Raw genomic sequence first — 17,264 nt, 5'->3', positions numbered from 1 at the left:
TGACCTATCACATTGATGAGTCTTGGTTTTAGGCAATTTGTGGTTTTGCCCTATTTGAAATACTTTTGGTAGGTAGTCATAAAACTGACTTTGACCACTCCACAAGCCCTGCCAATCAGAAATGCTCTGACCTAGTTTCCTGGCGATAACAATTTGGTATTCGATAAAGTCACTCAAGTCGTTAAACCTGCCCATATCTTCTGCATCTAACACGCAGACTACGAGTACCTAATCTCAGATTACTGTCTAATTTAACCCTTACCTTGACAAGCTCTGTTGTTACAAGTTAGTTGATGTCATTTTCTTCATAGGGGAGTGGTCCTCATGTTTTTGCTCATCAATGAATTTCTAAAGTTATATTATTGATAACTTCTGAACTACCTACCATCTAACAGTAACTGAAAGCATATAGTACTTCAAAATATTGTTTGGTGTTCTGAGCATATTCTCTGATATGTGTATGTAAGTCTGTGTGTGTGTATACCATGTAATATACAGCATATAGACAGAGCCATGGTATGATCTGCAGAAATTCAAAACAGATTTTTCAGGGATCTAAGCTTAGAAAATGTTGCGAAGTTCAACCCCAGGTCAGGAAAAGACAATTCCTAATTTCTTAACTTGGAATATAAGTAGTGTACCTTGTCTTAATTATGACTAAAGTGTGGTTCCTTATGTGAGCAAAGGGACTAATAAGAGTTCATCAGCAAATTGGACAAAACTTTAGAAAAGGAAACAGACAGACTCACAGACATATTGTATAGACTATTTTTTTATTGTCACAAATGTGTGCTTGGGAAACAACTTCAGGGCTCGTCAAATAGTAATTCCACTCAAAGTTGAGGGTTGGAGCTAACACCTAATGCCTCTTTTCTTCTTCTACTTGCAGATCAGAAGATCATGAAGGTATCTGATGTCACTTTTGGTTTCTGGTCATCTGAACCCAGCTCTTCTGTCTACCCTGCCTTATAAACAACTCCACCACCATCTTTCCTTATTCTCTGTTTGGACTCCCATCTAAAAAGACTTTACCTAAACATTTTGACAAAGCATTTTTTAATCTTGCATCAATTATATGGTGATCATCAGTCAGTGGTCAATCCCATTATGATCATTTTGCATCTTATTTCTTATAACATATATACCGAATGTGACCAGGTGGCACAGTGGTGCAGTGGTAAACGTCCAGTGTTCATATCCTCATGTCTGCATGGGTTTCCTCCTACAGTCCAAAGACATGCAGATTAGGTGGATTGCTGATGCCAAATGGGCCCTATTTTGTGTGTACGTGTGTTCTCTCTGCGGTAGTCTGGCACCCTGTCCAGGGATTGTTTCTGACTTGCGCCCTGTTTGTTGGGATAGGCTCCAGCTTCCCAGCAAAGCCGCTAAGCATAAAGCAGACTTAGAAAATAGATGAATGGATGGATGAAAGTATGTAGGTGCAGTGCCAAGAGATATTTGTGATCCAAGAGATCTTGTCTTCCAGGCTCTTTCTTATTTCTTACCCTTTTGAGACTTAAGTAGGCCGATCCAAACAATGAGCTCCATAGACAAGTTAAAAGTGGACAATGTGTAGCTAGCAACCTAGGATGCTATACATTGCGCATATCCCCGCTAACAAGAAAAACACCTGCCCAGTGGAAACTTGAAAATGGCAGAGCAGGATCCTATAGCAGAGCTCAGGGTGATTATTTTAAGAAATGAAAATGATGATAGCTCACGTGTAGGTACAAAGTAACACACAATGTGTAATTAGATGGTTGACTCTTTTATCTAAAATGACATGCACGTCACTGTGATGCAACATTTGTTAGAATCCTAAAACTGGGGCACTGGCAGCTTAAGCAAATTACTATGAAGTTGGGGGCTGAACTGGCAACACAATGGCTTACAGTTTAACATATTAGTTACTAGGCTTAAAGTACCTGCAGGGAACAACATCATTCAGACATTTTGTATTTAGTCTTAATCTCATTGGTCCTATGTGTGTGAGCACTTTGAACCAACAGCACCAGTTTGGTTACTGTGTTATTTCTGTTTAACATTCTTTCAAAACTCCATGAAGTAAAAATTTAGAAACATGATTCAATTTAAAAAAGAACAAATTCTCCAGACTGTATGGCAGGTCTGTTGAAAAAGGTGTTACTCCACTGGCAATTCATTAATCCAGAATCTAGGAATTTCTAGTTATGAAAGCCAGAAATGCAAGTAAAATCTTCTTCAAGCCAAAGTACCTAAAATTTGGGGTAAATAGGGTGTCCTTTTAATGTATGTTATTACTGATGATATTCACTCTATGCAGACTCAAAAAGACAGTTTCTGAATTTAACGGTTTGTTGCCTGTCGAAACAGAGTAGTAGTCTATAATGAACTTCTCTCCCGAAGCCACTGTTTAAATACACGACGTGAATCTAAAAGCACAAACTTTGCGAATAAGTGAGAAGTAGATATTTGGCACAGGACTTTATTTTTTAAACAGGCTGGAATTTATCCTGAGTGGAAATTATCTCAATATTATTCAGTAAAACTGTCTGACTGTTTTCAACATCGTCCAGGCCATGATCTTGTGGCTCTAAATAGGAGCTTATTAAGCTGCATAAACTATATCTCCTTCAGTCTGTTTTTGATCAAATTAGCAATATTTTTTCGCTTGGTTCATTTTGGTTGCATCGTTTCACTTCAAAATTTCAGCAGTGTTTTTGTTCTTGAAAATCTCTAGTTGGGCAAGTCTGGCAAAGAATGCCATGTTGTAATGAAATCCATTTAAATCTTTGAGTTGGTGCATTTTCTTTCTGAATGGCACACACAAGTTTTGTTAGTGCCTTCATATCTGTGTCAGATAGCACTCTTTACTTATTTAAGGTCACTAATTGATTATGTGAAAAGGGCAGGTGTCCCCCATCAAATGACTATTTGCTGTTGTGTGCAGTACCTAATAAAGTGGCTTCACAGTGTACAGTTGAACTGTGAAAGGACTGAAGGGCTTCTTTCTGGAATCCTTTGATAATTCTTTCTTTGAGCTTTTAATCTTAACAGAGCAAAAATGGTTCACTTATGGCTAATGGAGCTCTAAAGGGCAATGTGTCATGCAAATCCTGAGGAGAGCCCAAAATGGAGCATTTTGTGGTATGTTACAAGTACAAAGAGCAGTCAATGACACAGACAGCCAAAAAAGGACTACTATTATCACAAAGGCTCCAAGGAAAAACAAATTATGGCGCAGACTGTTGATGAGTATTACCTTTCCTTCCTGTGAACATTCCATATTGGCTAGATCACTTATCTCTGCACCACTGTAGGTGTGGCATGTCTATGCAAAAATTTATTTCAACAACGTGCAAGAGAAAAAACATAAGCAACATAAACCACGCAAGTTCAGAAATGATTCGGCAAAACCGAGACATAAAAGATAAGGCAAACTCAATATAAGAAGGCAAAGCAAAGATAGGAATTTTTTTAAATACAAATTATTACAACTAAAAGAAATCCTATTGGTAATGGATCAATTTTTATTTTTCTTTAACTATTCATGTTCCTCTTTATTCTAATTTTTATTTTATTTATTCATTACCTGTTTCGTCTCCTTGGGTAGGTGAAAGGCTCAAAGAATATGCACCTGCTGTCTCTCTTCTCCCTTTTCATAGTATTGGAAACAGTGCTCACGTGTGATGTGAGAAGCAACTGCTGCCAAGTAATCAGACATATGTGACAATCGAAACCTCATCAGCTCAAGCTGGACCTTAGTAGGTCATTAAACAGAAGTCTGTATTGCCAACTTGAAGTGTTCACAATTCATATGTTATGAATCTAAGATTGGTATCTCAGAGATATGTTTGGTGGATCATTTTTTATATATTTTACAATTAATAAATATGGATATAATTTTTTAGCATTTCTTTGGTGACTTCGTCATCGTGCCATTTTGTTTTTGGTGGTATTCTGATGAGGTTTTATTACTGGAAACAAGATTTTGGAAGGGTCTTGGCCTATGGTGGCAATAATGCCACGACTATTTAAGATGCAGGTGCAGAAACTCATTATCAAGGAATTTGTATCAAACCTCAAAGCACCTTACCAGATCTTATTGGTTATCTCAGGAAATACATTTTTTTCAGTCTGAATCTTCTGTGTCAGCTTTTTTTTATTTCGATTTTTATTCAGTTTTCCTTCCCGTTTTCAGTTATGCCTATTTCAAAGACTACTTTTCACACCTTTGTTTAGACCCTTGTGCTTCATTTCCCAGTCTGATTTTGTAATCATTTGGACGAGGTGAGCAAAAAAAGAATTTAATTTTTGTTTAAATTGCTGGAAAGTATGAATGGGAAAACTCAGTTGACTGTCATGTAGTTGACTAAAATATAAATGGTGTAATAAAAAGTAAGGTGAAAAAATGCAACAGAAAAGGGCAAGGTTACAGCATGCATGCTTTCCTAATAACACAACAAGACATCATCATTCTCCTACAGGTTTATTACTGCTGATTTTCATTTTCAATATACTCTTAATTATTTTATAATACTATACTAAATGGAAAAAGTAGAAGTAGGCACAAAATCCAACTAGTAAATAATAAGCAAAGATTATACAATGTAATTAAAATGATTGTTCAGATGTGCTGATGAGATACAGTATTATGAGGTAAGCTGGAGCATGATGGCGGAGCAACACTGGCATAGCTTGCTTGAGTATGGAAATCTGTGCACTCAAAGCAGTGATGGTGGTAGTAGCAGTAGTAGTAGTGTCTCACATACACAGAGTACAATGAAATTCTAACTTTCATGTCCAACCAACATGCAACATGTTGCCACTCTCCAGCACCACAATAAATGAGAATAAAATACAAAACTCCAATTCCATGTTTAATACACATGAAAGCAGTTCCCAAAAAATAAAAAAACGAGGGGAGGACAAAAATCCATCGAAAATGGTCAGAAATGGCAATTCAAAAATTGTAAAACAGTGATCAAGATCAAAGGAAACACAAAGGTTACATTCACATTACTAGGATGAAGTGAACCAAATCCAATTTGTCAGTTTTACCTTAAAGTGACATAAATGTGATGTTTTCAGGGCTGTGTGGACACAGTCTTTTCAAATTAGATTTGAGTCACTGTCCTAGATCGGATATGTATCTGATACATGGTCTCACAACATGAATGAGAACGATCAGATTGGCATTCCTGTGTTTTTGAATAGGCAGAGTGTTGTCATCATCAGCCAGCACTGCCAGTGTGGCAGAACAAAAATGGAGGGGAACTACAGCAGCAACAACAATCACGGTCCCGCCATTGTTGGCTTCTTCCTCATACCAACACATCTCTTGCTGCAGCAATGCCAGCAATAACTGTAAAAAACAGCAAACGATAGCGGTATGAATTTTTTCACTTCCTTAACATAATCATGTATAACTGCATACGCTTGCTTCTAGCATATCCATATTGTCAGTTTTAATACCATGAATCGGCTCACAGATATGATGTTTTTTTGTTGTTGGGTGATGCAGATGACTCATGCACAAATGTATCAATGTGGGCATGCATACCGTTTTTGGGGACAGATGCCTTCACATTACAATTAGATACAGATCACTTGTACTTATATATGTGAACTGTCAAGATAGGTAAATCTGATCCGAGCAAAAAATTGGAATTGAACAATAAGGCTAACCCTGCGGTGGGCTGGTGCCCTGCCCAGGGTTTATTTCCTGCCTTGCGCCCTGTGTTGGCTGGGATTGGCTCCAGCAGACCCCTGTGACCTGTAGTTAGGATATAGCGGGTTGGATAATGGATGGATGGATGGATGGATGGACAATAAGGCTTGTAATGTGAATGTACCAAAATAAAAATAAGACAGAAAAGATGGTTCAAGTATGATGCATTTAGGATGGTGATGTAACCTGTAGGGGACACAATTGAGCCCCAGAGCTAAGGCACAGTAAGCACACTTTCCAGTTAAAATAAAGAATATTTATTCGAACAGCCACACTTCTCCACAATCACCTCTCCACAAATAAGCCAAAATAATATAATAAACAATATTTCTTCCTCTCGTCCTACTGTGGAGTGCCTCCAGGGCCACTCCATGTCTTGTGGTATGTACTTACAGGTCATAAAAAAAGTACGGAGACCTCCCCTGACAGCCCCCTCTATTGGAATGTAGAGACCCCAACAGGGCTGTACTTCCAGACTCCAAGCATCCCTGTGGTTGTCCCGACTGGGTTCCCACATGAGGACCACTGCCACCTGGTATATGGGGGATTAAACTGCTCCCGACTCATTGGTCCTTCTATTATTGGATACCATCCGGACACAAAGTTATATTCTTGTTCTTCTGGCCATTCTGACTGTTGTTCCTCTCTGGCTTCCTGTCCAGATACAAAATTATCCCCTTTCCTGGCTGGGATGCCTGCCCTCCTTCTACAGTAGATGTTAGCCACATTGTTGCAGCATCATTCAAAGCAAAATAATGCACTTGAGAGGAAAAGGTTGATTTCAGGAGCTACTCAGCTAGGAAGCACTTTGGAAGCCACAGGCAAATGTGGCAACCTACTGTGTAATATGAGGTCCAAAGTTAACCAAGAACATTTTTTTAGTTCCTTATAGATAGAACTCACTAATCATGGCAGGGGAAAGTGGTCATGATTACCCTTTTATTCCAAAAAATGGTATTAGTGGAGGAATATTCAGGAAGGATGCACAGTTGCATTAAATAAGTCAACTTCCACCTCTACACTTACACAAGCATTCATTCTAAGTTTTTTCAAAGCAAAATCAGGATAAGTTGGTGTGTGACAGTCAAGAAGTTGACATCTTAAGGGCCAGAGAAAGCCTCTAAAATAGAGAGAGTGCCACATTGGCATTGACAAGAGAGGTCATGTGTATGCCAGTGTGGAAATGCAGGAACTCGTATTCTCTGTATGTGTGCTGTGTAGCTGGGGGCTTCAGTATATGAATATGAGAGAAGTAACTTTAAATGAAGCGTACAATTGTTTCCCCAGAAACTAAAGGGCAGGCAATCCAGCAGTCAAAAGGAATTCCTGTCCCTTTTCTAGCAAAAGAGACACTGGATGTGTTAACACCTTCTGACTATTGGCAGAAGCATGGTCCCAAGCAGGAAAGGTATGGGAATGTAACACAGAGACCTGGCACTTTAATTGCAACTAAAGGCTCATAGGTGCTGGAACACAAAAGGCCACTAGGGAGGACTCTAGCTTGCTGTTAATGGAAGAAACATAAGATAACATTTAGATGGGGTTTAAAGCTCACTTACTACCAAGGCATGACTAGTGACAAAAAAGACGGCAGGGTCAAGAGAAAATGAGAATGAAAGTGAAAGTGAGAGAGGGGGATGAAACATGTGAAAGAGAGGTACATGGGGAAGGATTGTGGACCCATGGAGCAGAATTCAAGACCTGTTGAGGCAGGAGGGCCATTCACCCTGGTTATATGCCACTTCTGTTGTTACAAGTGTTCTTCCCTTGTGTTATTCTTATTATTTTTTCTTAATAAAGTAATTTCTATAATTTGCTTTGGTCTCCTTGGTGTTATTGTGGATGTGGAGGGGTGTCATAGTAACCCCCTCCTTTACAACAGTAAAAACAAAATGCAAATTACTGTAAATAAGAATTTACAATTACCTAACAGCATAATCTAACAAAATTCAGTCTTAGAGTAAATAAGAAGCTAAACTGAAGTAGGATTCAGTACACTAAGCAGACTACAAAAAGTGAACATAACACAGTGAAGAATGTTAAAAACAAAATTTTGTCATCATAGAAGCAGTCAAAGGAGCATTGTTGATGGGTGTGCATATGGAGCATTAGCATGGTTTGTCACAAAAAAACAGACAGGCAGCTGGAAATGAAGATTGCACAGGGATTACTGTGGCACTTGGCACCGCAAATGTGAGGAGCTTCCTATACATAGCACAATGTCAAGGTGGCTTCTGCGAGTCTCCTATTGTACAGAAATTCTCACAATGCTTCACATTTGAAAATCTATCACCAAATGATGCATTCAATATAGGTATGAAACATAAGATGAGCACTGGGCTGAGCAGCAGGACTTTTTTGTTTGAAAATATGAATAATCACAGTATTCTGGCATGAAAGTTAAACAAAATCCTTAATCATTCTAGACATCCATCTTCTTTTTTTCTTGCCTAGCTCCAGAAATACTGTAATTAGCTCGTTGTTTCATGCTAAAGGCTATCAAATTTCTCTGGCAATTTCAAACTAAAATAACAAAAAGATACTAAAAGCACCCTGGCTTATCAGAACAGCAGCGTCGTGCACACACATTTATATATTTTGTTTAATTCCACCAGGCATTCTAAAGACATGTTCAATTAAAAGGCAAATGAGCTTGCCCTTGTGCAATCAAGGAAAAAGCTAGAGAGCTAAATGGAGAGGATGTTCTGTTCCCATTAAAAAACAACAGCACAAAGCCACAACATTAATAAATAAGCTGACCTATGGATGTTTTTTTTTCCTTCTTTCTTCTTCACTGCTTATGTCTTATTCATCCATGTGGCTGGCTTATCTATTATGCACAATATTCTTTTGTTTATGAGAAACTTTTATCGGATTCACAAACAAAATGTTACATATGACTAAGTCCTGTGTAAAATTCAGATTTAGACACTGTGTGACAGTGAACGGTATTTGGACATAAATGTTTACACAAAGTTACTGTGTGACTAAAATTGAGAAAAACACACATAATAATTTGAACGAGCTGCAATTTGATAGGCTTTGTCCTCAGCAAGATTATTATTTATGGATGCTTATGTTTCAGAGCAAAGGTGCCATTAGTTTCATTAAACTGAATCATTATTAAATGAGAAAAAATCTGCTGTACTATATAATAAAATACTAAGGTCTGTGTGTCTAGTCTCTGTGTAATCTGAATGGTTAGTATGGCTTTGGTATGATTGGTAAGTTTAGCTTTGGTGATGTGACAAAGGAAGATGTGCGAATGTGAGACGCACCAGGAGGAGTAAAGGCATACTGAGAGAGTCACCTTCAAAGAGGGCAAATATAAAACTGGAGAGGAGGTGAGAAAGGCTCCTGGAAAATAATGTCAGAGAAGCAAGCTTTATGGGAACATTCTTGAGAGACGATCACACATGCAAATACAGAGCAAAGGCGCTGAGGTCACATGAAGAGTAAGAGATAGAACAGAATAATTCAAAAATATTTGCTATTATCTGTCTTTAACAGGTACTGGGACTAGTAGAGATGCACAAATTTGTTTGTGCACTCCCAGATTGCTTAAACCATTAATGTAATTTAATGTATGTCACAGGGGACATTGATTAATAAAAGAAATGATTGACATTAACTGCTAAAGTTTAAAGTAATAATTTTTTCAGTGAAGGGGTCAGCGCTCCAATTCCCAGAATACATTGCATATAAAACCCATTAAACTGTTTATATTAAATAGTATATAAGCATGTAAATACAGGTGGAATCCCATTGTAACAAAATTCGTTGAACTATAAAAATATTTCGTTATAACGGAAATTTCGTTATAATGAATATGGAAAAAATAAACATACTACTGTGACTGGGGTTGCTTGCGATTCGACTAGATGTAACTTTTTCTTTCAGTGTAAACTGACACAGTTTCTCACTTTTTTGTCCATTGCAAAGAAAACTTTGTGAAGCACCATGAAACTCAAACAGTACAGCATCCGCACACATTCGCACAACTGCTACAGCAAATCTCAGTGGAGCACTGACTCAGAATTCATGATGTTGTGCCTATACTTTAGTCAAGCCTCGCTGACACTCCATGAGACTGGAAATTTTGCAACAGACTGTCTAATTTGGCAAAAGTGTAGGCATAGTATTCACATTACCCATTCCATATCATTAATAAAGTACCTGTATTTTCTTTGGACTCACCTTCCAGTCTATAATCTGTGACCCAAACTTATGTAACTGACACAGTTTCTCACTTTTTTGTCCATTGCAAAGAAAACTTTGTGAAGCACCATGAAACTCAAACAGTACAGCATCCGCACACGGCACAACTACCCTCGTGCAATCTCAGTGGAGCACTGACTCAGAATTCATGATGTTGTGCCTATACTTTAGTCAAGCCTCGCTGACACTCCATGAGACTGGAAATTTTGCAACAGACTGTCTCTTTCTCGGCAAAAGTGTAGGCATAGTATTCACATTACCCATTCCATATCAGTATAGATAGTATTTTTTGCAAAATATTATTATATTTAGTGGCCATTTTTGATTGAAAAACATTAGTTTTATTGAAATTTACATTTTGTTAAAATGAAACCCATTAAACACTATGTTTTATGAATGTTTGTCTGGACCAACAAAATGTATTTGTTATTCTGAAAGTTTTGTTACTTTGGTATTCACTATACATGGCATTTGACCTGTATAAACACTACAACCAATCCTAAAATAATAAAATATAATTTTGCATAGCAGGGAAGATTGCCAGCTTTCTAGTGAAATACAGTGGTGGTAGAAGAAGGCACCGAAGCTAAATGTATTGTACAAATGGCATATTTATTGTCAAAATAAATACAAGGAAGAGGTGAACACAAGGAGAGAACAAAGTAACCAACGGGTAGACAATAAAATGTGAAACCGGCACTCTTTTTCTCACCGACCACCTATTAATTTTTCTCAGTGTCCTAGACCTGCCAGTGGAGCCTGTGTCCCAATTCTCCTCCTACTAACAGAATTACTGTGCCTCTGACGATAAGGTGGCTTTAAACTTCTTGGCAGGATCACTTTATTGGTGAAGAATGGCCCTAATTTTACTTAAGAGACAACAGGCTAGACCTTCATCTACTGGTACCTGGAGTCCTTTCTGGAGCATCTAACACACAAATCAGATATACCACACTATAGCAATCACAGTGCTACAACACTGATATAAGTAGAGCCAAGTTCCAAGCCCAATTGAATACGGTACGTGTTTTTTTAATTTGTTATTAATTCATTTAATTTACAACTGTTTGTTGTTTAGTATCTCCTCCTGCCTTTCAAGGTTATGGGCTGGACTCTACAATAGGACATCACTGTAGTGTATGTTTTGTGTACACATGCTCCTGGACACAGGAACAAATGTGCCTAGGTGGGGGAGTGTGCATGCAATGTGTAACTTCATGGAAGCAACTCATATCACAAAAGCTCCAGAATGAAACAGACAGGCAGTGAAAGCATACACAATTAAATTACTAAAGATTACTAGGAATGTAATACAATGTAATGTAACACCTGGCACATTATCTGGAACCTCTCTAAAACTCTCTAAAAAATCTTCTGAAATTTCAACATTTATCATGGCAAGATATCTTTTGGGAGGGAGAACTACCTCTGGTTTTCAAATTATGTTCATATTTGCAAACAGTTGGAATCAATGGTTAGATAGATAGATAGATAGATAGATAGATAGATAGATAGATAGATAGATAGATAGATAGATAGATAGATAGATAGATAGATACAAAAGCTAATTTAATAACCAATAATTTTCTAGTGGGAAGTGTCACACACGTAAGCATGGGAGGCAACTAAAGGGCTCAAAAGAAGGTAATTCTGGTATGTCACTTCCATACCAAGAGAAGAGCCCACCTCCTAATAATCTCATTTCCAGTTGTAGTCCCAAGATCCTTCCTTTTCCTGCTTTTCAACTTTATATCCGCCATGTTTACTAACCTGTTCAGTTCTGTTATGGACTCTTCTCTGTAAAGACCATTTTTCTCAAGTACTGTATATGGGAGGCTGCCCCAAACCTCTTTGTTTTGTCAAGGCTTGATTATTTACCACAGTAGCTTCTTAGAAAAGCATATATATGTGTGAAATTTCTTAGTAATTCCAGAATCTTTGTGAGAAAGTCACTCCAACTCTAGCAACAGAAAACACCCATTAAGTCTTCAAAAACTTTCTGAGCTTTCTCTGACCAAACAAAATGACAAGACCTCTTCCGTGTCAATATTAGCAAAGCACACAAATCACTGCACATCTTTAGCTGAGAAGAGTACTTTCCAGTTCAAAACTCCTTGGACTTTTGCTTAATCCTTACTAACACCTGTTTAAGATATTTTGTATAACAAAAATATTACAGAGGATCAGTACAATTCAACCAAGGGTACCCCAAAATGAGGTTGGGCTCAGGTGAGTCTCTCTATTATTAAAAAAAAAAATAATCTTCAGAAATGAGACCTTTTTATCCTGCGACAAGAAATGATCTTTTGAAGAGAGACACTTTCACGTCCTGCGAGACGAGACTTTGTGCCAAGAGATTTAACCACGCCCTGGGCCAGAAATAAAAGACAAACAGTAGATGACAAATTAGAACACCGTAAAGAATTCAAAAACGTTGGCGCGATACACATGTAGAGCAGCTTAGAGATGATGGAAATACGAAAATTTGAAAAGTCTCAAAAAATTGAGAGTAAAGATCATATTAGTGCAAACAAACAGAAATTATTACTTGGTGAAATAACATAACAGCGAAAAGAGATTGACTATATTGTTCTGATTTAAACTTTAAGTCGGAGACTTATTGATCGTCTAATTTGTGTTGCCATCAGGGAAAAGTAGTGTTTTTTCCCAATGAAGAGGCGTATCCGCAAGAATTAAAAGATTTGTTGTTTGGTGAAAGTGAAATCCCATGAGAGAAAATGTCAAGCCCCGCGAGACAAGACTTTATGCAAAGAGATTTGGAAAAGTCCTGCCCACATCTAAAACATTTACAGCCATGCACACGGTTCAATCATTTCTCATTTGTGTGAATGCTATTGTAAGACACAGTTTGTGTAGAGAGAAAGAAACAATATTCACTCACGGGCAGTTACATGTTGCGTTGTCACAATGTAATTCCAAATATGGAATCAAAATTCAATGCAATATTGACGAAAAGGTAAAAGCGAAAAGAGATTGAATATATGGACATAGGTGATATGACAGAAGTATGTAGATATTGTTTGACTTTAAAACTTTAAGTCAGAGACTTGTAGATTGTCCAAGTCGTGTTGCCATTAGGGAAAAGTAAGTTTTCTTCCCAATGAAGAGGCCTATCCGCGAGACTTAAAAGCTTTGTTGTTTGTGAGCGGCAGGGACATGAAGTTGCTGGCACATAGCACAGGTAGGGGGGTTGGTGAGCGAAGCGAGCAGGGGGCAAAGCCCCCTAGTTTATAACAAAGAAGTGTTGTTATTCTTGTGCAACTTATAAAGAGACTGTGGCAGTACGTACAGTAGAAATAACAACTCTGTACAGAGCGTCCCATCAGTATTTAAGTTTTAGCTCTACGTTTTAATTGAATAACATTTTTTTTATGGACATTAAGTTGGTTGAGAACTCTAGAACTACTATGAATCTCTGCTGCCGCCGAATTAGCAAAATGTTCTGGATGTGGGATTTGGTTTTACGTTCACAGGTCTGCTGCTGAACAGCAAAACTATAAAGATTTCTGTTCATGTACACCCAGCTACATGACCGCTTGCTGCTTAGAAAGAGTGAAGGTCATTTGTTAGGTTTCTACTTCTTTTTGTGCCCTTTACAATTACTTAACCTCTGAAAATTTCCTCTTCACCTCAGGACTGCTCACTTGAAAAGGTCCAAAACGTTTGTTTTACCTGTTAGAATTTGCAGGCTCTAGGACTTGAAATTAAATAAAATAGAAAGACTTTCTTAGGTCTACCCATAGTCAGTGCTTATAACCAGCCAAAGGTCTAAGTACCTAAAGATTAGGGGAAGAACTGAACAAAACAAAAATACAAAATGAGACCCGAGAATGTCAAATAAACAAAACAAAAGTCTTTAACCTGAAGTCCTTTCATTTTCTTCTAAATTTTTTTTACATTTTCTATGGTGTTCAGTTGAAAGTGGTTACATTTCAATGCATGCTGCTATTTTTATAGACATATCATGAAAATGCCATATGCCATAACCACTTGACATCACATACCACATCCATGTGACCAGAAACAGTTGTCTTTATTACAAGAAACATGTCTGAATATTTCATGTAAGAATATCAGAAAATAGTGTTGCCAGTAAGAAAAATAAACCAAAAATAATTGTCTGAAACAAAAACTCAAAAATAAAAATAATGACTAAGACCCAGACTGCATTACTTACACTTTCCAGTCGTGTGTGTCTAGTTCTATGTTGAAACCAGGATGTTTTAATTTAAAAACAGCATTTTTAGCAGTCATAATGTTTATGAAAGTTCACGTTCATTGAGCATGTGTTCACCGGTGTAAAAATCCTTGAAGAGGTGGTAACTGTACTGGCCACAGTATTTATCACAAAATTGTAGCCAACAGTAAATTACTTGTCTTTAGCACATGTATGCATTATTCAGATTGTACAAAAGGCAATTTAGATACAATCAGGTAAGCAACACAGCAAGCGCCATGGAAAGCAACTGTTCTATGCTCACCATGATGGAATATGGCATTCTTCCATGAAAAGTGACCCATTATGAAATGAAATGTTGTAACAGACAGGATCCAATCAGGGAAGGGCCACATAATAAGCACAAACCAATCAGAGCGCAATTTAGAGTCTGCGTTTTCAAAAATCTGCATTTCCATCCATGCACATTACAATGCTGAGATTGTGTTTTCAGAAGTATACAACTCTGGACATCGTTTTCAAAAGTCACAGTTTTAAGGGATTAAAAATGCTAGGGTAGTGTTGCTGAAATGCGAAAACAGAGAGTAATGTCCACGTTTTTAAATGAAAATGCAGCAGGGTGGACAGGACCAGCAAGTCTTCTCTGGAAGACCCTCTATATGTTGTCTGTTAAATCTTTCACAAGCATAAATGATTTGATTTGCACACAGTCCAGCCACTGTAAACATTGACCCTTTATTTCCTGGGTAAGGTATTTGCACACAAGAAATTATTATGGGGGTTGGAAAACAAACTTAGAATTTCTCAATACAAAACAAATCAAACAACAAACCTAGAAAATATTATAAATGTTTCTAAAAAGCACAGTCTGAGGATAAGGAAACAGAAATAAAAGTAAAAAGTGTGTGACTCTAAATTAAACACTGTCTTAAGAGACAATTCTTGTGTATTAAGGTTAATTTGTAATTTTTATGTTTACCTGCTGGTACGGTTTTGTTTGGCTTGCTGATTTCAAATCTTGCATTTACGTTTAGCTAGGATTCCGTTTTAAAATATAATAATTTATGCTGAAATTATTTTGTGTCTTTCCTGATGCTGTTTTCTTTATTTTCAGGAGCCAGCATTTTCAGAGGCAGCCACTACAGCAGTGCCTGGAAGTACACTGATTTCATAGACATAATGATATAAATGTCAGTTCATCTGAGTTTGCAGATAAAAACAAAGAACACTTACTGTGGGTGTTGTGTTACAGTTTATCCTTTTTGGCATTTAGACATAGGACTTCATTATAATGACAACAATTTTAACTAAGTGTTCTGGAACTGGTATTGGACTTTTGCAAACTGATTTGTTGGCTTATTTCCTCATTATTTCCTCTCTTGCTCACCTTCAACACTTCTTATTGCCTTTCTCTTCATTAGGCATAACAACAGTTTTACCAAAGTAAAACAAAACAATAACATGTATTTTGCTTAAAATATGCTGTGTAATATATTGCTGAGACTGTTCTTCTGCATTATAGGAGAAAATAATTTATTTGCCACCTCAGGTAGAGACATTTCATCTCCCATCATTGTAGTCAATCAGAGTATAGTCTCTCAGAGAAAACATAGGGAACTGCAAGAAATATGACTTTGAATTGTGTGCTTTTACCCTGATCTACTTTCTACTGGAGCATTACATGAAGATGTATGGCTGCACTTCATGGGTGCCAAGAGTGGCTTAAAAATACTGCAACATACTAAAAAAATGATCATGAACAGTGTGCTTTGCGGTGCACTGTGCTGGACTAGCATATCACCAAGGATTGATTTCTACCTTCCCTGTTGCTTGACCCTATACTGGAAAAAGTGGAAATAAAAAAATGGATGGATGTAAAATGTTAAAGTAAGTTGTATTCACCTTTTGAGTCTTCCTCAAAATAAACAGGGAAATAAGGCTATAAACCTGCTGACACATGACAGCTACTTGTATCAGGACATGCTTTAAATAAATGCTGGCTTGAAATTGGATTAATTGTCTTTAGGAAGTCACTTTTTACTGTTCTTTGTGTGTTATTATGATAAAATCAAAAATATCACAAAAATGAAACCAACAGATTACTACTTGTGCAACTTAGCTATCATCTAATGAAAGGAGTCTGAATGACTAATGACCGACTTGTATTCACAAACTTTCTTTTACACTTACACATTCCTTATAATTATATATAGTTATGCTACCAATAAAAAATTAGCAGCTTATATGTTAAATATAGGTACATTGTTTACTATAATCTCTATATACATAAAAGATAATGTATGTGTGCATGTATGCATGCTCCAGCATCACTTCCGAACAACTGGAGCAATTTTCATGAAACTTGGCACACATGTTTCTCATTGGTTGACCAATAATACTGTAGGGTGAAATCAGCCCTAACCCCACCTCCTTCTGGGCAGGGTGGGGGTGATCTTACGGTCTTGTATGCTTGTTATCATCCAGTTGACACTCAGAACGACCACCAGAGGGCGAACTGGAGGTGACTGCCAGCATTCTTTATGTTAGAGCGCCAGCACCGCGCCCCTGTTGCTTTTAAAATGAAATAGAGTTGGCCAGTTCTGAGCGTCAACTGTCTAATTTACTTTATGTAATGATCTGTTAATAGCAATTAGCAATGACATCATTAGTCAAGCAAAATGACACTTTTTATTGGCTAACTAAAAAGAATACAATATGAAAGCTTACAAGACAACTCAGGCCCCTTCTTCAGGCAAGATGTAAGTAATGTTATTTGTCATGTTGTTTGACTTCTCCCTACATCCATAATGGCCAACACGGTACAACACCCTAGTACCAATGACAACATTAAAAAGCCAAGTAATCTTTCTCATAATTAACTTTATAGGTAATATCTATTACATAAAATAAATGTCTGAGAAAACATTTTCAAGGTGTATGTGAGTGTGTTTGCGAGTACTCTGCACGGGTCAAAAATGTCTGCTTGGAAACTCCCACTCTCTTCACTCAGGATCAGAACCAAATTTTCTATATACAGGAAAACTTACAAGAAAAGACTTATGATGAAAAGACATTTTGTGAAAAATCAAAGGTTATAACTATAAAGAATTACTAGACAGGCGTGTAACTGAAGAATGA

At 37.3% G+C, this 17,264-nt stretch overlaps 1 protein-coding gene and 1 long non-coding RNA gene across 4 annotated transcripts in view; one reads left to right on the top strand and one right to left on the bottom strand.

Moving 5' to 3' along the window:
• LOC120516729 overlaps positions 1–3,709 on the top strand; it is a 29,754-nt gene extending 26,045 nt beyond the window's left edge. Inside the window, exon 3 of the long non-coding RNA XR_005630899.1 lies at positions 890–3,709. This is a non-coding gene — a long non-coding RNA (uncharacterized LOC120516729). The remainder of the gene's footprint in view (positions 1–889) is intronic.
• The window catches only part of LOC120516726 (WD repeat containing planar cell polarity effector), a 456,415-nt gene that overhangs the window by 17,869 nt on the left and 421,282 nt on the right, over positions 1–17,264 (bottom strand). The gene's annotated exons all lie outside the window — the stretch shown is intronic.

Source organism: Polypterus senegalus, chromosome 16 (assembly GCF_016835505.1).
Source record: "Polypterus senegalus isolate Bchr_013 chromosome 16, ASM1683550v1, whole genome shotgun sequence".
Classification (NCBI taxonomy): Eukaryota; Metazoa; Chordata; class Cladistia; order Polypteriformes; family Polypteridae; genus Polypterus; species Polypterus senegalus.
This window is presented reverse-complemented; position numbering and strand designations above follow the sequence as displayed.